Source organism: Dama dama, chromosome 18 (assembly GCF_033118175.1).
Source record: "Dama dama isolate Ldn47 chromosome 18, ASM3311817v1, whole genome shotgun sequence".
NCBI lineage: Eukaryota > Metazoa > Chordata > Mammalia > Artiodactyla > Cervidae > Dama > Dama dama.
In genome coordinates, this window is record NC_083698.1 from 114,010,184 (window position 1) to 114,035,784 (window position 25,601).

Consider the following 25,601-nt stretch of genomic DNA (forward strand, 5'->3'; position numbering starts at 1 on the left):
CAGTCCTTGGGCCCCAACAAAGCTGGCAGATGTCGGAAGTGTGTGACCTCGGGCAGGACTCAGCGGTAAAGAATCTGCCTGCCAACGCAGGAGACAGGTCCGGCCCAGGAAGGCCCCACACGCCGGAGCAGCTGAGGCCGCGCACCGCGACTGTCGCGCCGGTAGAGCGCGGAGCCGCAACTCCTGCTGCCCGTGCCTCCCGGAGCCTGTCTCTGCAGCAGGAGAAGCCGCCGTGAAGAGAAGCCCGTGTCCCACCGCTGGAGAAATGCCTCCACGGTAGTGAAGGCTCGGCACAGTCAAAATAAATGAACAAAAAGATTATTTAAAGAGAAGAGGTGTGTGGCCTCTGGGCCCTGAGCAGCCCCCTGGAGCCCGTGGGGAGGCTCTGGCCGAGGCCGTCTCCAGAGACGAAGGTGCCGTGGGGCTCGGGGCGCAGCTGGCCCCTGACACCCCGAGAGGACTGCCCTCTTCCTGCCCACCTTCTCCGCCGGCAGGCTGGCAGGGGGGCAAGTCCTGGAGCCTGTCCTCACTCCCAAGTCTGGGTGGCCTGTACACGGGGTCTGTGTGAATCGGCATAGGGCATTTCCGTCTGTCCGTCCCTTCTCTGTCCCTCCCCGGCTTGGAAGCCCCTGGAAGGCAGGGCTGGTGAACTGTGCATACGGTGATCCTGGGCCGCCAAAGACCCAGCGGCAGCAGACCCTGAAGAGTGACCAGGAGAGGGAGCCGGGGTGGGTGCACCAGAGGGCGAGGGGCTCTGCTGGGAGATGGGGAGACGGGGACGGGGGCTTCCTAGAGCAAAAGCTGCTCCCCCACAGCATGGACAGGGCCTGAGATGAGACCCAGATGGCCCTGCAGTCCTGATGTGGGAGCCGCAGGCCTCAGTCTCTGAGCAGGTGAACAGTGAGCACCTCTGGGCCTGAGCGAGTCGTGGAGACTGGATTCCGGCCCTCAGGAAGCCCTGGGCCTCAGAGGGGCGTCAGGCAAGACATAAGTGCCCCAGCTTGTGGCAGGTGCTCACCGAGAAAAGCCACACAGGGCCAGAAGAAAGACAAGGCGTGACGGCACAGACTGAGGGAGTCAGAGGGAATCAGCAGAGCGGTGGTTTTCAAGCCAAGGCCTCGGAGAAATGCAGTTCAGCAGCCAGGAACCAGGTGCCAGGGGCCAGCGGTAGGTGCAGCAGAGAGAGAAAGACCCCCTAAAAAGGCAGATGTGAAGGCAGAGCATTCATCTAAACTCCTGGGTGATGTCAAAGGCGGCGTGGACTGCTGGTTGGATGCAGGGGGTGAAGGCTGGCCGAGGAAGGGGTCAGGGGAGAGTGAAAGACCGTCAGAGCCTGGCTGTGGATGCCGCTCTCCTTCCAAGGGACATACGAGTCACTCAGATGCTATGAGTAGAGAACCAGTTAAAGCAGATGAGTTATCACAGGGAGAAAGCTAACGGGAGGCAGAGAGGCTGCAGCCAGAGGGTGGTCAGGAGCCCAGCAAAACCACCAGTGAGAGGAGCCCAGACTGAACTCAGGAGGTGGAGAGCTGGTGGGAGGAAGCCTGTCAGAGCAGTCCTGGAGGAGGAGAAGGAGGAGGCAGGACAGGAGGAACATGGAGAGCAGCTCCTACAGATGCTGAGGACCCTCGTTGTTTGGGGATGAAGGGAAGCTCAGAGAAGTCAGTCCCTGCAGGAGGAAAGTCTTGAGCTCTAATCTCTGTCCAGTGTTTCCCCAGATGCTACTCTCCGTCAGTTCCCCAATGAAGGCTGTGTTTTAAAACTAACACGGATTACATTACTATAACCCAGTTATCATCATCACAAAACCTATGAAAATGTTTAAAAGTTTGATCAATAAAAATTGAAATAAACAAGTGACCAAACCGAGCTACAATAATGGGCAAATGACTGCACCACTATTCACAATAACCAAGTTGTCCATTGACAGATGAATGCACAAAGATAAGGTGTATACACACATATTCCCTGATAGCTCAGTTGGTAAATAATCCACCTGCAATGCAGGACACCCCAGCTCGATCCCTGTGTTGGGAAGATCCACTGGAGAAGGGAAAGGCTACCCACTCCAGTATTCTTGGGCTTCCCTTGTGGCTCAGTTGGTTAAGAATCCACCTGCAATGTAGGAGACCTGGGTTCAATCCCTGGGTTGGGAAGATCCCCTGGAGAAGGAAACAGCTACCCACTCCAGTATTCTGGCCTGGAGCATTCCATGAACTGTATAGTCCGTGGGGTCTTAAAGAGTTGGATACGTCTGAGTGACTTTCACTTCATTTCACTTCATACACACATATACTGAAAGATTATTCAGTTTTCAAAAAGAAGTCAACCCTGCTCTTTGCAGGGACATGTATGAACCAGGAAGGACATTATGCTAAGTGAACAAAGCCAGAGGCAGAAAGAGAAATCCTGTATAATGTATACGATGAATAAAATAGTCAAACTCATCGATGCAGGGTGTAGAATTGTGGTTGCCGGGGGCAGGAGAAGGAAAATGGGGAGCTGCTGTTCACCAGGTAAGATGTTTCAGTACTGCAAGATACACACCTTCTGGAGATGTGCTGTATATACTTTGTCTATAACTAATGACACTTTGTTGTTGTGTAGTCACTCAGTCATGTCCGACTCTGTGACCCCATGGACCATAGCCCACCAGGATCCTCTGTGATGGGATTTCCCAGGCAAAAATACTGGGTTGGGTTGCCACTTCCTTCTCCAGGGTGTCTTGCCAATCCAGGGACTGAACTGAAGTCTCCTGTACCGGCAGGCAGATTCTTCACCACTGACCACCAGGGAAGCCCCAATGACACTGTGTTCTACACTTAGAAATTTGTTCAGAGTGTAGATCTCACTAGACTACTGTTGAATGTTCTCATTACAACTTAAATATAATATCCACAGAAGATCTGAAAGGACTTACTTCAATAGACATTTCTCTAAGGAGATATACAAATGGCCAACAAGCACAGAGAAGAATGCTCAACGCAAATAAAACTCACAATGAGATACCACTTCTTACCCATTAGGGTAGCAATTATCAAAAGACAGAAATAAGATATGTTGGTGAGAATGTAGGTGAAAATTGAATCTTGTGCAGAGTTGCTGACAATATAGTATAGTACAACCACTGTGGAAAGCACCATGGCCAGTCCTTAAAAAACTGGAACTAAAGTTACCACATGATCCAGGAATTCCACCTCTGGGTGTATATTCAAAAGAACTGAAAGCAGAAGTTTGAACAGATATTTGTGCAGCAAGGTTCATTGCTGCATGATGCACAATAGCCCACAGGTGGAAGGAACCCAAGAGTCCAGTAACAGATGACTGGGTAAACAGAATGTGGAGTATGCATAACCTGGAATATTGCTCAGACTGAAAACATAAAGGGAACTCTGGCACAGGCTACAGCATGGATGAACTTTGAGGACATCATGCTAAATGAAATAAGCCAGACACAAAAGGGCAAACACTTAACGTTCATTTATAAAAGGTACCCAGGGAGGGAAAGTCTCTCAGTCATGTCCGACTCTTTGAGACCCCATGGCCTGAATTCTTCAGGCCAGAATAGTGGAGTGGGTAAGCTTTCCCTTCTCCAGGGGAGCTTCCTAACCCAGGGTCGAACCCACATCGGCCACATTGCAGGGGGATTCTTTACTAGCTGAGCCACAAGGGAAGCCCATGAGGTACCTAGAGTACTTAATGACTCAAAGTAGTCAAATTCATAGACACAGAAGGTGGAATAGCGGTGGGCAGAGGCTGGGAATAGGGAAATGGGGACTGGGTCAGTGGGTGCAGAGTTTGAGTTTTGCAAGAAGAGTTCTGGAGCTGGGTTACACATTAATGTGAATGTACATGTCACAGCTGAACTGGCCACTTAAAGTGGCTAAGAGGCTAAATTTTAGGTTATGTGTATTTTATCTCAATCTTAATATATAAACAATTATTTACTCATCTTTCAGTTATTCAAAAGCCAGGCATTTTGCATGATGCACTCAGCAAAAAGAAAAAAAAATGTATATTTACAAATAAATAATTATTTACTCATCTTTAAGTTATGCAAAAGCCCTGCACTTTGCATGATGTACTATGCATAGAAATTAAATAAGCAGGGTGACAATATACAGCCTTGATGTACTCCTTTCCTGATTTGGTGCCAGACTGTTGTTCCATGTCCAGTTCTAACTGTTGCTTCCTGACCTGCATACAGATTTCTCGGGAGGCAGTAAGGTGATCTGATATTCCCATCTCTTGAAGAATTTTCCAGGTTGTTGTGATCCACCTAGTCAAAGACTTCGGCGTAGTCAATAAGGCAGAAACAGCTGTTTTTCTGGAACTCTCTTGCTTTTTCGATAACCCAACAGATGTCGGCAAGTTGATCTCTGGTTCCTCTGCCTTTTCTAAATCCAGCTTGACTGTCTGGAAGTTCATGGTTCATGTACTATTGAAACCTGGCTTGGAGAATTTTGAGCATTACTTTGCTAGTGAGTGAGATGAGTGCAATTGTGTGGCAGTTTGAGCATTCTTTGGCATTGCCTTTTTTGGGATTGGAATGAAAGCGGACCTTTCCCAGTCCTGTGGCCACTGCTGAGTTTTCCAAATTTGCTGGAATGTTGAGTGCAGCACTTTCACAGCATCATCTTTTAGGATTTGAAACAGCTCAACTGGAATTCCATCACCGCCACTAGCTTTGTTCATAGTGATGCTTCCTAAGGCCCACTTGACTTCACAGTTCAGGATATCTGGGTCTAGGTGAGTGATCACACCATTGTGATTATCTGGGTCATGAAGATCTTTTTTCTACAATTCTTCTTTGTACTCTTGCTGCCTCTTCTTAATATCTTCTGCTTCTGTTAGGTCCATACCATTTCTGCCCTTTATTGAGCCCATCTTTGCATGAAATGTTCCCTCGGTATCTCTAATTTTCTTGAAGAGATCTCTAGTCTTTCCCCATTCTATTGCACTAAGGGCAACTCATATTTAAATATTTCTAAACACATTCATCATATCTTTTAAAATCTTTTGGATAGCTTTAATCTTGGACATTTTCCAGCTTTACTCTTGGGAATCAGTGTGACTTTTCCTTTCAGAGAGCATTGTTTGATATGCTTGGTCTTTCCCCACAGATCTCTTCCCCAGGGTTAATTAGTAGAATCAGATAGTGAGTCACCTTTTTCATCAGATGAAATGTGGATAAGAAAGAAATTTGTTTTAACATTAATATTTGTACACAGAGTGTAGAGTCCTAATCACCAAGCTTCTCACTTCTCTCCAACTCAACATGCAATAGACTCTTGTTGTAGCCACCCAGATCCCAGGGACAGCTATGCCCATGAGTTCTGGCCAAGTTAAATTGAGTAGAACTTCCATTGGCTCTGAATAGGCCTGGCCTCTGAAAATGTCCCACAAGGCATCCTTTCCCATTTCTAGCTGAGCAGAACAGACCCAGTGCCAGGGCCAGATTTGAAACCACCGGTTGTTGATGACAAACCTATAACTCAAAGGTACCATGGCCGCTGAATCCTTTTGTTGAAAGGAAATCAACAAGCAGAGTCACTTGACATTTGAAAGCCTATGTTCAAGTAAAGGTAAGATTTTATGATGTTCATGCAGCTGATATTTTCTTGTTTATATGCTACAGTGAGTAACTGTAACTTACAGAATTATGGATTAAAAAATAAACTAAAAATTCTTTCAAATTCTGAATTAGAAAATAGTTTTTTGAATATTTGAAAAGATAAAAAATACATTTATTTATTTAAGAAACATTCAGCATGTTCTCTCAAGCATTGTTTTAGAATTTCAAGATGTACATTTGTGCCCGCATGCTAAGTCACTTCAGTCATGTCTGATTATGTGTGACCCTATGGACTGTAGCCCACCAGGTTCCTCTGTCCATGGGATTCTCCAGGCAAGGTACTGGAATGGGTTACTGTGCCCTCCTCCAGGGGATCTTCCTGACCTAGGAATCAAACCCGTATATCCTACAACTCCTGCATTAGCAGGTGGGTTCTTTTACCACTAGAGTCACCAAGATGTACATACACCAAGATGTATATACATTAAATATAATCCCATAATTTTGCTTTCAGACATTTTATAGTCAGTATAAAAATACAAAAGTGGCCACCACTCCTGCTTTGGATAATTGAAGTTGACGTGTGGTGGATATGGGTGGAGAGGCAGGAGGTGTGGATCATCTTTTTTTCTGGGAACACTCTTAGTTCTGGCTTTTGACAACAGTTTCAATATACAGAATTTTCTAAATCCAACTGGAGCCAAGGAACTTCTCAGCCCAATCTGTGAAGCCTTAATCCATAATCTGTAGCAACCAACCCAGAAAGCCCAGTCAGAACCCCTGCAGTATTAAACCTCAATTCTTCTTCTTCTTCTTCTTGCAGTCGCTCAATAGTGTCTGACTCTTTGTGATGCCATGGACTGTAGCCTACCAGGCTCCTCCGTCCATGGGATTCTCCAGGCAAGAATGCTGGAGTGGGTTGCCATTTCCTTCTCTAGGGGATCTTCCAGAGCCAGGGATAGTCAGACTTTAATACTGACAGCTTCCTTATTTTTAATCATCCTTCCTATTTAGAAGCAAAAGGGGGAAACCAAATATGTCCTTCAAACACACATAGAGGAGGCCCATCTTCTATCCAGTCCTCCCCCAGTTTTCCTGCATCACGATCTCTGATCACATGTGCTTCCTTTTTTCTACCAGAAAACTTTCTCATGCCTATGCCTGACTCTGGGAGATAGCAAAGGAGAGAAAGGCCTGGTGTCCTGCAGTCCATGGGATCACAAAGAGTTGGACCCAACTTAGTGACTGAACAAAGCAAGCACAATGCCCGAGTCTCTGCCGAACAAAAGGGGTGGTAACTGAGTCCTTCACATTATGGAGCAAGAGTGCAATAAACAGTGCTCGTTCTCTTTAGGGTGATTTTTGTTTGCCTACAGATGTTAGAAGAGTGAGAACCAAATAAAAGTCAGGACAACATGTGGTGCTTGTGTTAAATCTTAAAAAAAAAAAAATCCTTTATCTATCACAATATTTAAGTTGAAATCTGATTCACATAAAATTTATTCTGTAAAATGTACAACTGAATGATCTATCATCTGTTTACAAAGTTGTGCAACTATCACCACTACCTAAATCAGAGCATTTCATCTCCTCACAAAGAAAGCCACTATCCATTCAACAGTCACTTCCCCTTCCACCTTCCCCCAACTTCTGACAATCTGTGTGCTTGCCTGTTCTGCATATTTAAAGTGCATGGATTTGTACAACAGTGGCCATGTATGCTGGTTTCTTACACGTGGTGCTATGTCTTTGAGACCCACCTATGGCTTAGCACATGATTCATTCCTCTGTTTGACTTGAGAATTTTCCTTTCTAGGCAATTATAATACACACACACACACACACACACACACACACACAACCAAGTTCTTTTCTTTTTAATTGTGAAAAACTCACAGAATATAAAATCACCATTATGGCAATGTTACGTGCTCAGTTCACGTCACTAAGAACTGTGTTTGTGCAGGGACCCTCTTTGCTGCACCGGCCCTGAGCCACCAGCTAGCACAGCACACCAGCCCAGCCATGACACCCCGTCTCGGGACCCTCCGTACCACCCACCTGATTAGGACCCAACACAGGCCTCCCCATGGCGGCCTAAGAAGAGAACTCCATGGGGTGGGCAGTGGTGGTGAAGGAGAGAGATACCCAGGAGAAGGACAGGAGAGGCAGGTGGAAGAACCTCTCATGCTGAGCTCCTAAGTCTCAGTCATATGCTCGCCAGACCAGCCGTTCTTAACTGCTGGGGCCAGAACCGGTCAGACGGGTGGGGGAAGTGTGACCGTGGACGCCAGCAGCTTCAGCCAGACACCCGACAGTCTACACTGCAAACCTGCCAGGCCAGCTTCAGTCCCCGGGCCAGTTGCAGAGCCCCAGAGCCCCAGCCTCATGTGGGGGGCTATGCCAGCCACACCCTCCAGAGCTCCACATCCCCAGCTCTCAGGAGAGTCCTCTGAGCTCCCAGGAGATCATGTCCACTCAGGGTGAATGACAAGCGGCGTTAGGCTGGGACCAGTTGGACGTGGCCGCAGTGAGACCAAGTTTCTCTGTATCTCTTCTGCTCCTGAAGCACCCACTTTCTGTTACTCGCTCAAGCCTTGCTTTTTCCAGGCGTCCCCTCAAATACAGCCAGGCTGCAGGGAGGGGTTTCAGGGCAGAGCAAGAGCTGCAGCGTCTCATGGTGAGCAGGGCTGGCCACAACTCACCCTCGACTCTGGGAGAGCATCACTGTGGGTCAGAAAATGACCCTCTGAAGGCACAAGCGACTGCTCCTGGATCACACAGGGCTCTTAGAACTTAGGTTTGTCTTGTGACCTCTACAGCTGTCTCTAAAGGATGGACCATCTAGCGAGGAGACAAACTGATCCCTCGTAAACATAGTCAGATTGGTTAAGGACCAAGTGGGTGTGGTGGGGCTGTGGGAACGGGGATGGGACCTGCCTGCTTCCATTGGTTTCCCACCCCCCACTCCCCTGACCTTCTCCTCCTCAATATCATAACCTGTATTGGGCTTGCTTGGCCCAGACAAAATGGAAGTGATCATTCAGTTACTCAATATTCAGTGGAATAGTCATGAAGTGACATCAAGTGTAAAAAGAAATAAAACTGAAAATAAAATCTATTCAGACAGGTAATGTTTTAGATGAGGTTCGTGTCAGAGAAGATTCTTGGGCTCTGTGTAAAGGTTCCCCTGAAACTCTGGCCCTGGAAGGAGGGAGAAGAAGATGACACCTTTGGTGAATGTGACCTAAGCCTGGTTTGTGTTTAACCAGCTCATTGATTTGGTCATTCATCATCGTCACATTTTCTGAGCCCCATTCTGCATCTTCGAGGTCGTCACAGGGCTTACAAGCTGGAGAGCTCATTGAAGTGTAGTTAAAGACTTGAGTGGTCCTTAGTGAGGCAGAAAATGGTGCGGGCAGAGCAGGGGATGGAGAAAGGCATTGTGGACCAGGTGAGATCTGAGGTGGGTCTCCAAGGGTGAGTGATCAGTTAGCTAGGGCCTGGCTCTGAGCGGGACTCAAATACATGATGAATGAAAACAGAACTCTTCCTGAGAGAGCAAGAGTGCCAGCTCTTCTGTAACTGAGTCCAAGCTTGTAGTGCTCACCTCATGACAGGCCAATTAACTGAGAGATGAGTTGTTGGGGCAAGGACAGCAGCTTTATTCAGAAACCCGGGACTCTTGCACCAAGGACCCATCTTACCTGAGATAGAATTCAGGCTTCTTTTCTATTTATACAAAAAGGTGTTGGGGGGAAGGGGGGGAGGAAAGTCAAATATTTCTTCATTCCAATCATCCTCCAGAGGGGATGTGTTCATTTCTGCCTCCCTGCTGTGACTCACAGGAGAGTCTGGTCAGGAGGTTTCCTGTGAACTGAACAAAGCTATTTTAGCTTGGTGCTCATTACCTGGGATGCAGGGTTCCCAGAGATGGAACTTTATGTATAAGCATATAGGCAACATTCCTTTAGCTGTTACCTCATAATAGGTAGACTATGAAGGGTCCTTGTCTATGATGCATTCAGGCCAAAGCTCAGAACTGCAGTCACACGGGGGCGATGTGGAGAGGGCCCGCGGGGTGCCCACTCCACCCCCTCACAGTCTTGCTGACTAAGCAGCCTGTGTCTTGACTCCCCAGGGCACCTGTCTGGGCTGTTCTCTCAGACAGGGCTGTCAGAAGCAACAGTCAGCTGGGCTCCTCCCTGATCAGGCCCGAGGACACCAGCTGCCTCACCTGAAAGGGCTCTCAGTCATGTTTGAGGCTTTGCGACCCCATGGACTATAGCCCGCCAGGCTCCTCTGTCCATGGGATTCTCCAGGCAAGGATACTGGAGTGGGTTGTCATTTCCTTCTCCAGGGGATCTTCTCGACTCAGAGATCAAACCCAGGTCTCCTACATTACAGGCATATTCTTTACCATCTGAGCTACCAGAGACATGCATAAGAAACTGCTACTCCCAAAACTGGGGTCAGAAGCCTGGGTGTTTGGTTCAGGCTCTACGAGGCATTTCACATCCTCCTAGCATCTCCTCTCATCTCCCTGAGAAACTCTCATGTCTCAGGACACCTCTAACCAATACTCTGCTTTTGGTGGGATCTAGTGCTCAGAGGTTAATATTTTCAGCCCAGAGAGACACAGCCTGTGCTTTAGACATGAGAAACCCTCCCATCTAGCCCCAATCCATCCAAACCTCTCCCGTTCCCCAGATCCCACAGCCAGCAGACAGTCCCTGAGTCTGTTCAGCAGACAAGCTCCCACAGTGTCTGGCGCTGAGGCTCCTCCCGCCCCCGTGTCCCCTCGGCCCTGCACGATGAGCCCCAGTCCTGGGAATGGAGGGGCCCCTCTGCGCTTCTTCTGGGGCTGCTGTTGGACCTTCTTCCTCCTTCAACCAGAGCAGGGAGCTGGGCTCGTCCACGCCCGGGAGTGGGGGGTAGGAGGGGACGAGCTGTCACTCTCTCTGTCTCCCGCAGCCCTGGGGGAGGAGGCGCTGGGGGCGGAGGCGGACGGGGCTTGGCCTGCTCAGCGCTCAGGACTCAGGGCGCATTCGGGGCAGGCTGAACCTACTGGGGAATGTTGATGGTGACAAGCTCTTTCCATCTCTGTAGGAGCTGCTCCAGCTCACCAAGCTCTCTCAAAACTAGCACCCGTATATAAACACCCCGGCAACAGGGGGTGGGCTAAGTATTTTCCAGGAAACTCCTCTCTAACCTCTGGGAAACATTCTGACACGGTCTCTGATGATGCAACAGAGGTCCGATTTGGTTAAGAATCAACGAGGACTCACTGTTTGGCACATGGATCTCCAAGCTATGTAGCGGCCTTGATGGGAGGGGAGTTTGGGGGAGAAAGGACACATGGATGTGTATGGCTGAATTGCTCCCTTTGGTGTTCACTTGAAACTATCACAGCACTGTTTGCTAATGGGCTATACCTCAAATACAAGGCAAAAGTTAAAAAGACAACAACACGTGACCAAACACTCAGGAAAAGAAGACACTGGATGATTTGGACATTGGCTTCAAAAGTACATTTTGGTAACACAGAAAACCACAGTGTTTTAAAATCCTAGTTTATGATTTAGAATCTATGATATTTAGATGACTGATCAATTGTTTAATACAGGCACCAATAAAAATACTGAAGACTAACCGGTTTTAATATCATTTTCTGTTTTCATAAATTTTGCACTATAGACTAAAGCCAGGGCACATCATATCTGTTTATCTGTCTCCCTCCCTCCATCTCCCTCTTGCTGTAGTTTTAAATTTATGTCACTAGAGAGTTCACTCCAGCTTTCCTGCAACACACACCTTCATTCTGTAGGAGAAGTGATAACACTCGCTTGCACTCGTGGTGCACGGAAGGAAGGAGACTGGCGGGAGACCCGGCCTGGCCTCAGCCTGGGGGCTTTGCCCCGACACTCACTACCTGGTTCCCTGTTGACCTGTAACAGGGCCTGGAAAATCCTGTGAGGACCCCTGGCTAAGAACCTTCATGCACGTCTCGCCATTTACATCATGAGCACGGAGTTCCCAAAGATCTTCAGATTTCTGATTTCTTTTGTCTTCATTAGTCTTCTCACCAGGGGTGTCGTTAACTAAATCAGCCTATATATTATTAATTTTAACATATATATTATTGGTTTATAGATATTATTATAATAAAATAATAATACATCACATTTAATATTTACTTGCATTATATATACATGTTTATATAGCATTATGTTAAAATAAATTAAATTAATAAATATAAATAAACTAGCATAACAATATGAGTATATATTACTCCTCAGAGGCAGGCCTTTGCCTTTTGTATCGTCAGCTCTTCCTACTGACTATATTTTGTTTGCCAGAAAACAATGAAGACTGAGGCCAGAGGGAAAGTGAGGGGAAGGCAGGCAGAGAAGACCCAACCTGAAATTACAGGGGAGACACAATTGAATCACTCAAGTGAAAGAAGTGTGTTCCTGAGACCAATCTGAACTGCACAGTCTTAGTGAGGGGAGCGGATGTGACCCCTCACCCGGCCCATTGGCCCCTTCTGGGGAGGCTGAGCAGGAGGAAGCCTCCTCCAGGTGTCTCTCCTCCGGCTCCTCCCGGGGACCCTCTCATCCTCCCCAGTCTCTGCTGCGACCTTTGTCCTTTGTTGCCAGCAGGCCTGTTCACTGCCCTCCACTGTTCTCCTACCAGCTCTCTTTCCTTCCCTTCCTGATTCTCTGGGCTGCTACCAGCCAGGCTGGAGATGCAGGCATCACAAGACCTCCCTCCAGCCAGTGAGCTGTCCTTGCCCCGCCCTCCTCCTTGAGAGCTGGGTTAACGGGGTGCCTGGGGTTTATTACTGAGGCTTTCCTTGCTCTCAGAGTCCTCCCTTCCAGATGCTGAGATGTGCAGGGCAACTAAAGACATTTCTGCATTTCCCTGAATGTGGATTCTAGATGAACCTAGTTTGCTTAGAGCAGAATCATATTGTTCTAAACAAAGATTTTTATATTCCCCCAAACAGGAAATGGTGACACCTCAAAGTCATACTGTTACATGACAAAAGCAAGTTGTAAAACAACACACATTATTTGTCTAACTGAACTAAAACATGATACTACGTTATCTGTGTAAATATATATATATATATATATATATATATATATGAAAATGTTTTTTAAAAAGCTGGAGGAATATATACAAATGAACCACAGGCACCTTGATAGGGATGAAAGAGAAATTTTACTTTTACTCTAAATTATCCAGTTTTTTTCTGTGTACTTTTAATTCAGGATGAACTTGAACTAGAGTGTATGTTGTTTGTATTAAATAAACACTTTACATATGATTGTACAGGACTAGCTTATCATAAAAACCGAACCAATATATTTCAGAGTCAAACAAATGATAAGCTATGTGGAAGAGATTGAATATTGGCTGAAGGGTTAATGACAGAATGAGCACACAAGCAGCACAATCAATGAAATGCGGGCTGCACACTGCTGTCTCCTCCAGTCACTAGAACATCCCTTGAACACTTGCTGGGCTTAAGTCAGCCTGGAAATCAGTTACCTGTCCAAGGCAAGCCAGAATTAATGCCAGGCCCATATTAAAGAATTGTCTTAACTAATTTGGCTGCCAATATCTCTGAGGGGAAGAATATGTACACTTTATTCTCAAAAGTTATTTTGGCCTGTCCGACAATGGATTATTTCATTAAAAACAAAACACTCAAACTAACATTGAAAACCACCGTTTTGGTGTACCTTAAAGCTTTTGCCATTTTAGAGCTTTCTCTTTTTCTGTCATCTCTTAAACACATGCAAAATATATACAGTGGAGTCCCCAGCAGGAGCTGCCACTCAAGGAGCTCTGGGCCTCAGCCCTTACTAGGAGTTAAAGTGGCAAAGAGCATTTTTGCTCCAGAATTCTAAAGGCATTTTGGTGTTGGATAATCTGAACCTGTGGAAAGCGTATGATAGCCTGATAATGTTTCTTACAACTGCCACAGTTCAAAGATTTTCAATATCTTACTTTCTGTAAGCAAATATTGAGAATGCTCAGGAGAGAGCATAAATATGATGACATAACTCGTTATAAATAGCATATAAGTAGAAAGTGTAGTTAGATGTGAGTCTAACTTACCTTAAATTCCTAGTTCCTGTGACTCTCAGTCCATAAGGCTCAGACTACATTCTTTGGGCATTTCTACGGAGTGGACCGTAGGTGGCACTTTCAGCCTGTTTAAAAAACAGTTCACCGGCTTTGGCTTCTTTGCTTGCTTTTTAACTGTTTTACCACCATTGCACAGAAAACAAAGTCATTTTGTACATACGTGTATGAAGTCCAGATCAATGTCTTGGGAGCAATTTCAGAACACAAAGCCATTTAACTGAATCTATAGGAAGCATTTACAAATAACCACAGAAAAGACTTTACCTTTTTGTAGATCCAAACTGCAAAAAGAAAGTGAAAGTCACTCAGTCATGTCCGACTCTTTGTGACCCCTTGGACTGTAATCCCGCCAGGCTCCTCTGCCCATGGAATTCTCCAGGCAAGAATGCTGGAGTGAGTTTCCATTCCCTTCTCTAGGTGTTGGGAGCCACCAGGGTGTGCCCAAACCGTGACAAGGTCACGGGATGAGAGAGGAACCTGCAAGGCAGCTCTTTCTCACACGGGGCTGCCCCAGGGGCCCAATATGTCCCCTCTGGAGCCGCCAGGATGAGAAAGGAATCTGCAAGCAGCTCTTCCCCTCGAGGTTGTCCCGGGGGCCCGGTATGTCCCTTTCTTCCTTCTGTCTTACTGTTGTTGGGCTTTCTATTAATTTTTGGAAATATAATATATAGTAATAAGGCCTCCCTGGAAAAGTCCAAGCCTTTTTTGGAAATGCTCATGATTGCTCTGGCTCAGGACATGACCATAAACATCAAGTCAGCAAAGAAAAGGTCAGAGGTATAGTCTGGCTGCTTGCTTAAAAGATTATAATGTTCTAGAATAGAAAAGAGTAGAGGCATTTAGATTTAGAAGTAGATGTACTGCATCAGTTTACTTGCTCCTTGGTTGAGAGGGTTTTCATTATTGCTATTTCCTTGCTGCTATTTGTTTATTGTTTCCCTTTCTTTAAACAACATGATATTATGGGCATTTTTGTAGAGTTAGGAAATGGGGTACATAGATGTCAAGAGATTTATATTAACCAGCTTCACTGCCATTATCTCACTATTAATAGAGGTGTTTTGCTGCTTTAGAGGTGTTTTTGCTGTTTAATAGTTAATCATTGTAAATTGAGACTTTGTGGTTTCAGGTAAAGAAAAATATCAGGTTTTTCTCATGGTACTATTCTCAGAAATGTCAAACATGTTACTGTGACCCTTCCCATGTATTGTTTTATTGTCCAAAGAATTTACACTGTACCTGAGATTTGTAGGACATTGTTTTTGTTAGAGTGAAAATGTTAGGCCATTGAGGCAAGAAGACTATGTACGGGATTTTAAAAAATAAACCCTGTAATCAGAAACATTCTAGATGAATGCATAGGGGAAAAACATGGGAAAGAAAAATATTGACAGATGCATGAAACTATATCGGATGTAATATGTGGTGACGTAGGGGAGAGGAAATGTTCATTCTGTACAAACTGAGCTATCCTAAAAATAAAAAAAAGCTACCTCTTCTACTCAACCTTCTGTGTGTGTCTGTCTTCTTCCTAGCCGACGCCACTCATCCCTTGGGTATTCCTGGTCGTGTCGGGGCTGGACCTCGGCATCTAGGGAATCTTCCCAATCCAAATTATCCAGTAATAAAATGCTTTTGGTGTTTGTGTTGCAAATGCTCATTGCTACTTTAATTTCTGATAATGACAGAATCTCAGGTCAACCTAGGCCCTGTTCTAAACTAGTTTGTGCCCTGTAACCCTGGTCAGACACATAGACTTTATAAAGTTTGGTTTCTCTTGTTTGGAAACAATTTGACCCAGCTCAAAAGTGAAAAGCAAACTACTAGACCTTAAAATGTTTCAGTAGAGTACAATCAAATGCTGTTGATTCTAGGTACTTCATAGGATGTTTTTAAGCCTTGTCAGCCACCAGATTCTCTTGATTCTGAAAGCTGGGTTTACTAGGGACTGGTAGCAATGGAAGTGTGATGAAATCACTGCAGCAGTGTTCTGCTCCAATGCACAGGATCTGGACAGACTAGGAACAATGATAAAATATTCTGAAGGGGTGAAATCAGGGCATTTAATCTTATCTGAACAAAAGCTTGTGCACCGACGCATTTTATGCATCACTTCAGGGTGGCCACAGGCTCCCTGGGCTCTCCAAATCCCTCAGGTTAAGAGCTCCTGGCCCGGGAGTGAAAGAAAATAAAGGCAGCCCTTCCATCTTCCCATTCCGACCTCTGGTCCCATCACAGCCTCACCCCTGAGAGGGACGGTGGACGCTCAGCACGCTGTCCCAGCCGCACGGCTGCCAGGCGAGTTACAGGCGCAGCCCTGCCCAACGGCCTGCTGCTTCCTGCCTGCTGTCGGGCGTTGTGAGAAGGCCCCAAGGAGATCTAGGAAAAGCAAAGGGGAGTCCAACTCAGCACAGCGGCCGGGAAGCAGGAGGGAGCTAAAGAGACAGGAAGCACGAGTCAGTCAAGTAAGGACCCACTTCTGGCTGTGCTGATAACGGACGTGGCTGAAGCGTCCTGCCCCTTGCGCGCGCGTCTCTGCGTCTGCAGGCACTTCCGGTTTGCCCCACCGTGAGAGGCGACTGCTTGTCAGAAGGTAGATCTTTTCTGTCATCAATAAACTGTCTTTTCCTTGCTGTCAGCCCTGTAAGCTGGCACTATATGCTCCTTGTTCTATTGGCTGCTAACATTTCTGTAAAAGGAGATCTAACTGTCAAGAGTTCAAGATTCCAGTGGTCTGTGAAGTCCCACCACCAATCTACTCTCCAGAGTTGTGTTTGAATCAGGTAAAAATGCTCATTACAGACTTAGGATTGAACATACTAATGTGAGAACATGAATGAATTTAGAAGTTTTAGAATGTCTAATTTTAAAGGTATTTGTTTATCTTTAAAGCCCAATGAGAAAATTTTACTCTTGCTTATCTTGTCTGAGGAATAACCATGGACAGATACTGAAAAAAAGCTACAAAGTTTGAGGCTTTGAAGAATGGAATTAAAAGAGAATGGGTCTCATGTAGAGTAACTCCTTTGGGATGAAGAGCTGAGAGGAGAAACAAATTGATTCAAGAAAAGATCTTATTATTAGAGCTGAGGTCATCTGCCATTTAGTCAAATTTACTTTTCTGCATGCCAGATCAGACTTATACAGACTTGTACAGACACACAATACAACTACCATCTCCACTGATACACAGAGGGGTGCCCTGGCCACCACTTCAGACCACCTTGTGGGGCACTCAAGATGCTCAGGACTCCCTCCTATGTGTCCTGGGGAAGTGACTCCCATGAGGTCCAACCGCTGAGCCTAGTTTTACTCTGTTTTCAAACAGCCCTTTAAATCCCTGAGGACAGTGCTCCACTCTCTCACCACATAAAATGTCCCGGCATGTGTCACTGCTCCTCATCAACATGGCTGCTGGTTTGATAATCAGTCTTAAGATATGGTCACCTGATTCTAATATTCTTTATTATGCTGAAGTCAGTCAAGTGTTTTATATCTTACTAGCGTATTAATACGTCAGATTCAGAGAAATAATTCAATTATGAAGTCAAATGATTATCCTATCCACATGAAGTATATAAGTATAGTCTCTGGGAGATGGTGAAGGACAGGGAAGCCCAGTGTGCTGCAGTTCATGGGGTCAGGAAGAGTTGGACATGACTGAGTGACTGAGCAATGATAAAATATTATCTCAGTTCATAATGAATGTACAGTGCATAGGGGAAAGTGGGAGAAAAGTATTTTAAAAATTGGATCGAGCTTAGCTAATAAAATTAGCAGTGGTTAAAGTTGTTTGAGGGAAGAACATAATGAATTATGAATTAGGAAATTTTCCTCTTATGTGAAAGGAAAAAATCAAAAGTCACAGAACATTCTCATGAGTAGACATATTTATTTATTTATAAACTGTTTATTTTCTGTCAACCTACTTCCATTTTAAGAGTTTGTGGGGTTTCCATGATGGCTCATGGTAAAGATTCCTGCCAATGCAGGAGACATGAGTTCAATTCCTGGTCCAGGAGAATCCCACGTGCGTTAGAGGAACTAAGCTCTTGCACCACAGTCATTGAGCCTGTGCTCTAGAGCCTGGGGTCCACAGATGCTGAGCCCACGCTCTGCCACTTCGGCAGCCCATGACAGGAGAAGCCGCTGCGAGAGGAAGGCCGTGCCCCGCAACCAGACAGTGCGCCCCGCTCACCGCAACCAGAGCAAAGCCCGTGCAGCAGCAAGGACCCAGCACAGCCCCACCCAAGAAAAGAGCCTGTGCAAGACCAGCCGAAGCCCACTCCGTGTTGTCCCTCCCCACCCCGTGGCCTGAGCAGTGGGCGCTGCAGGCCAGCCCTCGGGGGCACTGCGGAGTGGGCAGCGAGCTCGCCTGCCCGCCTGTGGACTAGGCCACCACCTCAGATGGAGCAGCCTTGCACTCAGTTGCTGACGTCACCCATTCACCGTGACGTCCTCCTTGGTCAGAGCCTGCTCACTGCCACCTGCCTTTCCCTTTTAATCTCTTCAGAATGTGCAGACGTGGCGATCAGACACGACCTCCCGAGTGTTCACAGGAAACGGTGCTGCGCACGGGCAGAGCTGCCCGGGTGAGCATCCGCCATCAGACCCACCGACTGAGCTCCCTTTGTGCCGGGAATGGGTCGTCTCCAGAATGCAGAGGAGAGTCTGTCACGTAGACCGATGGTGAGAAGTTCACAGGAGTCTTGGCTCCTGGACGCTGCCTGGGTCTGGTTAGTGGAGGCTCCAGGAGTGAAATGGCCGACCACAGGCGGCGGCAGCAAACTGCCGCACAGCTCGCTGCCGAGGGTTCCTGGAGGAAGCAACGGTGACAGAGCTGGGTTTTCAGTGGCAACAATGGCATGAGCTGTCGACAGAAGTTTCTCCCAGGTTCTCTTTGATTCCTAATGTAGACGCCCTCACTTTTCCTTCTGTAGATGTACTGCGCCACTGGGAAGTAAAGGTTGGTGCCACCTAAGTGGGCTCCTGCTGCAAGGAACGTGATGATGTCCCCCTTCATTTGCCGGACATCAAGGACCCAGAAAGTGTAAAAGATTCTCTTCAAGTTATGACAAGAATCCAGACAGTGCCATATGGACCACTGTCTGGGGAGTGTGGAAAAAGCCTGAGAAGATGTTTTAGAGAAGCCAGATATAATCTTTCTGATAAAACAAACTTGACTTTCATTCAGTTGTTAGAAATAACACTATGAGCTTTACTCTTTAGAGCTTTAACATTTTTTATAATGTTTTGACATTTATGAGAAATTTATAATACATGTACAAGGTTCAAGAACCTAAAAATATAAAATATTTTATATTACGTTTTTCCTCCTTTCACAGTCAGTCATGGTGTTTCATTTCCCAGGAATCTTTCCAGAGACTTGAATTTTTTACAAATTATTTATTTGGCTGTGCCAGGTCTTAGTTGTGGCCTGTGGGACATTTTCCATGGGAACTCTTAGCTGTGGCATGTGGGGTCTAGTTTCCTGACAAGGGATTGAACTGAGGCCCCTACAATGAGAGTGCAGAGTCTTAGCCACTGGACCAGGAGAGATGTCCCAGAATGCCATTTATGCAGACACAAGCAATGAATATCTGTTTCTTCTTCATTCTACATGGTGGTGCTAGTGGTAAAGATCCCACCTGCCAATGCAGGAGACAGAAGAGACTCGGGATCAATCCCTGGGTCTGGAAGATCCTCTGGTGAAGGAAATGGCAATCCACTCTAGTACTCTTGCCTGGAGAATCTCCATGGGGCAGAGAAGCCTGTGGGCCTACAGTCCACAGAGTCACAAAGTGTCAGATATGACTGAATGACTTAGCACACAACCACATTTAAAGACATAAATGGTAGTATACTGTGCACAATATTTTATTATATCGTGCTTATATTCAGCTGACAATATCTTGGGGAAAACTCTCTCTTGGGACACTATTTTCTGCAATTCAGTCCACTGAATGGATGAGGTACTATAACACACTTTACTGGTCCACATTGGAATAAACACTAATATTCAGTTACATCTTGACATCACAAAAAACAATGTAATGCATAACCTTAGCCTATGTTATTCCACTGCAGGAAAATGTATAAATTTCTAATGCATTGAATAATGTCCAACGATCATGTGGGACTGAGAATCCCCACCAGCTAGAGTGAAGAAACCTCCTTGAATATGTGGGGCATTCAGCCAAGGCACAAAAAATGCATGTATTAGAGCTGAAACTAAAAAAAAAAGAAAAAAAAGAAAGAGGGAGAGAGAGAGAGATATGAAACTAATCACAAGCCTTAAAATAAAGGGAACATAGACTTGTACTAACAAACCTTAGCAATAATCCTGAAAAGTGTGTGTTATGCAAGTAACCATTGCCTACCAGGAAAAAAATAAATTAACACTTTCAGAAAACATATAAATAAAACAAAACAAAAGCATTTCTATCACCCAGGAACCTTTAAGACATTTAGGAGTTCTGTGTCAGACAGCAGGTCTGATGTATATTTCATATTATCTTATACCCACTCAAAAAAAATGAATGTAAACCCCTTTATATACACTTCAAATATTTTAGAATATTCAAGAAATTGACTACTTTTTGGAAAAATATGACTTGTCAAGACCATTAATTAAAGCAACTAAAGCAAAAGAAAAATGAGCAAGGAAGGCTATAAAGTAAAAGTTTTCGAGAATTACTTCTGAAAATCATGTAAAAGCTATGCAAGCAAAGAACAACTGGCTACAAAAGTACCACATAGTTTTAGAGAATCAAGAATAGAAGAACAGAAGACATCTGTATTTTGTGAATATAATTTAACCCTGCTGTCAGAACTTGATGTAAGTGACCTAAAACAAAAGCACACACCAATTTCACCTACTATTCTTGGCCTCAAAATCCTAATCTATTAAATACTAATAAATGATATATGAACATTTACAGAGAAATTCTCCATCTCTAAAAAACTTAGGTTTACTCACAAGTTTTGTTCTTTTAAAGTAAGTCAAGTTGTATATTCTAAGAAGTGCTTGCTCCAGAAGACGTGGAATATATGTACAATGGAAAACTGCTCAGCCATGAAAGTGAATGAAATAATGCCATTCGCAGCAACATGGATGAATATGGTGATTTCATATTAAGCGAAGTAAGTCAGATAGAAAAAGACAAACATCGTATGATATCACATTTGTGGAATACTGAAAAAATGATACAAATGAACTTATTTACAAGACAGAAGTAGACTCACAGACATAGAAAACAAGCTTATGGTTACCAAAGAGGATCACGGGGGATGTGGGGAGAGGTAAATTAGGAGTTTGGGATCAATATGCACACACTACTGTATATAAACTAGGTGGACAACAAAGACCTACTGTATAGTGCAGGGAGCTATACTCAATATCTTGCAATGATCTATAATGGGAAAGAATCTGAAAGAATATATAGTCTCTCAAAGAGTCATGTCCAACTCTTTGGGACCCCAGGGTCTGTAGCCTGCCAGGCTTCTCTCAAAGGAGAGGTCACAAAGAGCTGGACACAACAGAGGGACTAACATTACATCCCTACTACTATGCTCGTTCTTAGCCAACTTGGAGAAAGACATGAACTCCTTATCAGTGCCGCATTAAGTTTTGCTCTAAGATGCCTGCTATATAGGGAACAATTTGAACATATTCTGAATTTCAGTTGTGCTTGCAAGTAACTTTGTGAGGACAAACAGCTGGTGGATGAAAGCACAGGTGATCCAGAGGAACCTAACCAGGCAGGAAAACACAAAACACACTTAACACACAATAAAATAGTAAACTGACCGAGTACATGGCATCAAGTCATACTCCTTCGTTCTCCAGCTGTCCACATGTAATTGTCTACAGTCTGCTGTGATTCTTGGCTACTTTAAAATAGAGTGTATTAATAGGAAATTGAGACATAATAAGGCAAACAGATCAGGAGACAACTGTCATTGAAAAGAGAGTTGATGGATTACAGCTCCCAAGAGGAGGGACAGGCCACGCCATTGGGTCACATGGGAAAGGATCGGACTTGTCCAGAGAGGGAGGGAGGGGAATTCAAGGGAGGGGCCTTTACTGTGACTCCTCAGGAGGCAACAGTGATCTGGTGTTCAGGTTCAGGACTGACTAGTGTGTGTGGTTCTAGCAGCCATCCTTGGTGTCTGGCTCTGGTGACAAGGGAAGGGGGACTGAGGCCCGGAGCACAGCTAAAATGTCACCTCCTCAGAGATACGCCCATAGTGCTGGAAGGCAAGCATAATGTCCAAGACGGGAGAGCAAACAAACATACCTGTCACACACCAAGAAGGAAACAAACAGTCATCCTCCTCCAGGAGGGAAATCTCTTTATACCTTAAGTTATAGTGAATTTTGAGACCTAAATTAGAAAGATGACTCTAGAAGTCTACTAGTGTAATCAAATGGAAAAGTAGAATGAAAACAAGCAAATAAAATAAAATAAAATGAACAGAAAATACAAAAAATAAAAATAAAAATAAATGAAATAGCAAAAGAAAAAAAAAAAAGAAAGAGAAGAAGAAAGAAAGATAAAGACAACTAAGATTGAAAAGGAGCTGAAGCAATGAATCCAAAGTTGGAGCGAGCCTATGGCTTTCTGAAGGAGCTCGCTTTGGACCATGACTAACGACCCGGAATGGAGAAAAGCACATGAGCCACACTCCCAGCATCTATTGGTGCTAGGACCCTGAACGCCAGCAGAGTGGCTAGTGAGAAACCATAGAAAATGGAGTGGACCTCAGTCGAGAGCAAAGTTGAGGCAAGGGTTTCTTGTTGTCCGGGGAGGGGTTGTCCTCAGGCAGGGGTCTGGGGTGGTGAGACCCCTCAAAGGGAGAGGATACGTGGGCAGATATTTGTTTCCACAAGTGTGTTAGGATCTGAAGGGTGAGCCCACGGAATTCCTCCCCAGCCCGCATGTGTGTGCTGAACTTGGAAGCCCTGCAGTGACTCTCCAGCAGGCAAGTCTGGAAGGCCAAAGGCCCCCCGAATCATTTGCATCCTGAGCCCTTTGGTCCAGGGCCAGATCGGAAGTGCATGTGGGGCTTCGTCATGGGGAATTCCCCGAGAAAAGTATCGGTGGTGGGATGTTGGGAGTGGGAGTGAGCACCCTCTCGGATGCCTCAGACAATGGGGAGCTTGCGCGTGCGGGGGTGGGGCTGTGGGAAAGCCATCACAGGCCCGAGGGGGCGGGGCCCAGGCCCTTTTTCAGAGAAGCACCATCTGAGGGAAGGAGGCGTCATCGTGCAGAGGCAGGTAGGAGATGGAAACACTCGTGGGCCTTGTTTGCAGAGACCCGGGGGCTGCTTCGGCGCACGGGGATGGTGTGTGTCCGTCTCCCTTCGACGTCTTCCCCGGAGGGCAAGGTTGTCGGCCCAGCGCCACTGGTGTGGATGCCCTTCGGGGACCCTCTGTCCCTGAGTGGCTGTAGCCAGCAGTCGGGCGGCCGCAGCGGGGTGACTTGGCTCCTGGGTCAGCAGGGCTGGTGCCTGGCCACCGAGTCGCCCTGAATTGGACAGGGCCGTGGGGGGTCGGGGCTGGGCTTCATATTCTGGGGAACACCTGCTACGTGAATGCAGCGCTGCAGTGTCTGAGCCACACGCCGCCCCTGGCCAGCTGAATGGTGTCCCAGCAGCACGCCAGCCTCTGTCCGGCCAGCACCTCCTGCACGCTCTGTGCCGTGCGAGCTCACGTGACCCGAGCCCTCCTTCACCAGGGAGAGGTGATCCGGCCCCGCAAGGACCTGCTGGCGGGCTTCCACAGACACCGGCAGGAAGATGCCCACGAGTTTCTGATGTTCAGTCTGAATGCCATGCAGCAAGGGTGCTTGAGTGCATCCCAGCCGTCGGGCCATCCCTCCGAGGACACCACCCTCATCCGTCAGGTCTTCGGCGGAACTAGGAGGTCTCAGATCCAGTGCGTCCACTGCCTCAGTGTTGCAGACACGTTCGACCCTTATCTGGACATCAGCCTGGATATCACGGCGGCTCAGAGTGTGGAGCAAGCTCTGAGAGAGCTGCTGAAGCCTGAGAAGCTGGACGCTGAAAACGCCTATGACTGTGGCGTTTGTGTCCGGAAGGTGCCTGCCACCAAGAGGCTGACTTTGCACAGCACGTCCCAGGTCCTGGTGCTGGTGCTGAAGCGGTTCACACAGGTGAGCGGGGCCAAAGGGGCTCAGGAAGTGCGCTCTCCCCAGTGCCTCGACCTGCAGCCCTACACGTCTGAGCGGAAGGCAGGGCCACTGGGCTACGTGCTCTCTGCCGTGCTGGTGCACTTCGGGTGGAGCTGTGAGCGAGGACACTACTTTTCTTACGTGCGAGTGGGCAACGGCTAGTGGTATAAGATGGACGATGCCAAGGTGAGTGCCTGTGACGAGAGGGCTGCCCTGAGCCAGAGCGCCTACGTGCTCTTCTACTCCCGGGAGGGTGTGTGGAAAGGTGGTGCTGGGGGAGGGGCAGCGGCCCCCCTCACAGCTGATCCCACACACCCCGGGGAGCCTGCGGGAGACGCCAGCGGCAGAGCTCCTGGGTCGCAGGTGTCCCTGGGGGACACAGAGGTCGAAGCAATCAGCTTAGAGCAGTGGAGACGCCTCCAAGAGCACAAGCGGCCGAAGCAGGCCTTCGACCTCCGGAAGTTCCAGTCGGCCCTGCCTGCCTGCCGGCGCAGTCGTGATTCACCAATCCACACACGGAGGAGGGAGAAACGGCAAGCTGCCTGAAGAGGAGCACGACCGGCTTGGCCGTCCCTGCATGGACAGCCCGCCTCCGGGCCTCACGAGCGTTGGCAACGGCCCTTGTGCCAGTGGGAGGGCCCGAGCGACCAAGAGGAAGAACAAGAAGCCGCGGCCATCTCTGGGGCTGTGGCGGTAGGTAGGCTCTGAGGCACATGCGTGCAGACGCCCAGGCACACTCTGCGTGCGGCACCGCCTGGGTGACCCACCAAGTATTCCAGCGAGGAGCGAGTTCCTCTCGGCGGTGTGGCTGGTGCAGCCTCCTGGAAAAAGGCGGGGCCTGCAGTGTGCCCGGGGCCATGGTGTTCACCTGGATCGCGCTGAGCGGCCGAGCTCTCGAGGGCTGGCTCTGATGGGAAGTTACTGGAGAGGATGGGGTGTGTGACTGGGTCTGAGCACGGTCCGAGGTCCTCACACTTTTGCGGGGCTGGGAGGGTCCTCTCTGGATGGGACTTTGGGTGTGGGTTGACCTTTCTTTCCCCGTCTGCCTTCTCTGGCCGCACCACTGGCCTCTGGTGAGTGACGCGGCAGGGAGATGCCTCCCAGTACGCCCACAGCCAGCTGAGCAAGGAGACGATCTCCTGAGCCCTGCGGGGGCAGGGAGGAGCGGGTGCATGTCCCTGAATTGTCTCCTTCCAGCCGGTCAGGCTCTCCAAAACGCCCCAAATATCGAGCAGGGTCCGGGGAGAAGATGGGCGACCAGGCTCTATGGGTGGAATGTCCTTGGGAGGCGTAGTGCTACTTGGGAAAGGGACATACGGCAGGAATTATGTGGGGATCTGTTCGTCACCGGTGGGACACTCCTGCGCAGAGTTGCCTGGGGCTCCATTTCCTGTGCAAGGAGCATGCTGCACAACCTCCAAGTGCCAAACGGGAGAAGCGATTCAGCGTGCCACGAGCACCACCACCAGCACCACCGGCACCAACACGAAGGCCAAGGCGAGAAAGGCAACCCAACGAGTCCCACAGAAACTTCTCCACCTGCATGGCACAGGTGCCTAACTGGACATGGGTCATGCAACCGTTCCTTTCTGCAAGCAAAGGTCCTCCCTGCACTGAGGAAAGACCCAAGGCTGCCCTAGATTGTGAGAGCAAGACAACTGGACATCCGA

At 47.3% G+C, this 25,601-nt stretch overlaps 2 long non-coding RNA genes and 1 pseudogene across 3 annotated transcripts; 2 read left to right on the top strand and 1 right to left on the bottom strand.

The window, feature by feature from the left end:
• Window positions 1-11,217: 11,217 nt before the first annotated feature.
• On the bottom strand, window positions 11,218-16,084 carry LOC133072685 (uncharacterized). 2 transcript variants are annotated; one of them, XR_009696799.1, is made up of 4 exons: window positions 15,980-16,084; window positions 14,000-14,016; window positions 13,706-13,800; window positions 11,218-11,686 (listed from the first exon to the last, which is right to left on the bottom strand). It is a non-coding gene; the product is annotated as an uncharacterized LOC133072685 (long non-coding RNA). The 2 variants fall into 2 exon arrangements; XR_009696798.1 differs by lacking the exons at window positions 14,000-14,016; window positions 15,980-16,084 and having other exon boundaries at window positions 13,706-13,988.
• A 218-nt stretch (window positions 16,085-16,302) lies between these two features.
• On the top strand, window positions 16,303-18,733 carry LOC133072686 (uncharacterized). The gene is made up of 3 exons (XR_009696800.1): window positions 16,303-16,518; window positions 17,866-18,424; window positions 18,676-18,733. It is a non-coding gene; the product is annotated as an uncharacterized LOC133072686 (long non-coding RNA).
• A 4,347-nt stretch (window positions 18,734-23,080) lies between these two features.
• Window positions 23,081-25,225, top strand: LOC133073117 (ubiquitin carboxyl-terminal hydrolase 17-like protein 6; annotated as a pseudogene).
• Window positions 25,226-25,601: the final 376 nt, after the last annotated feature.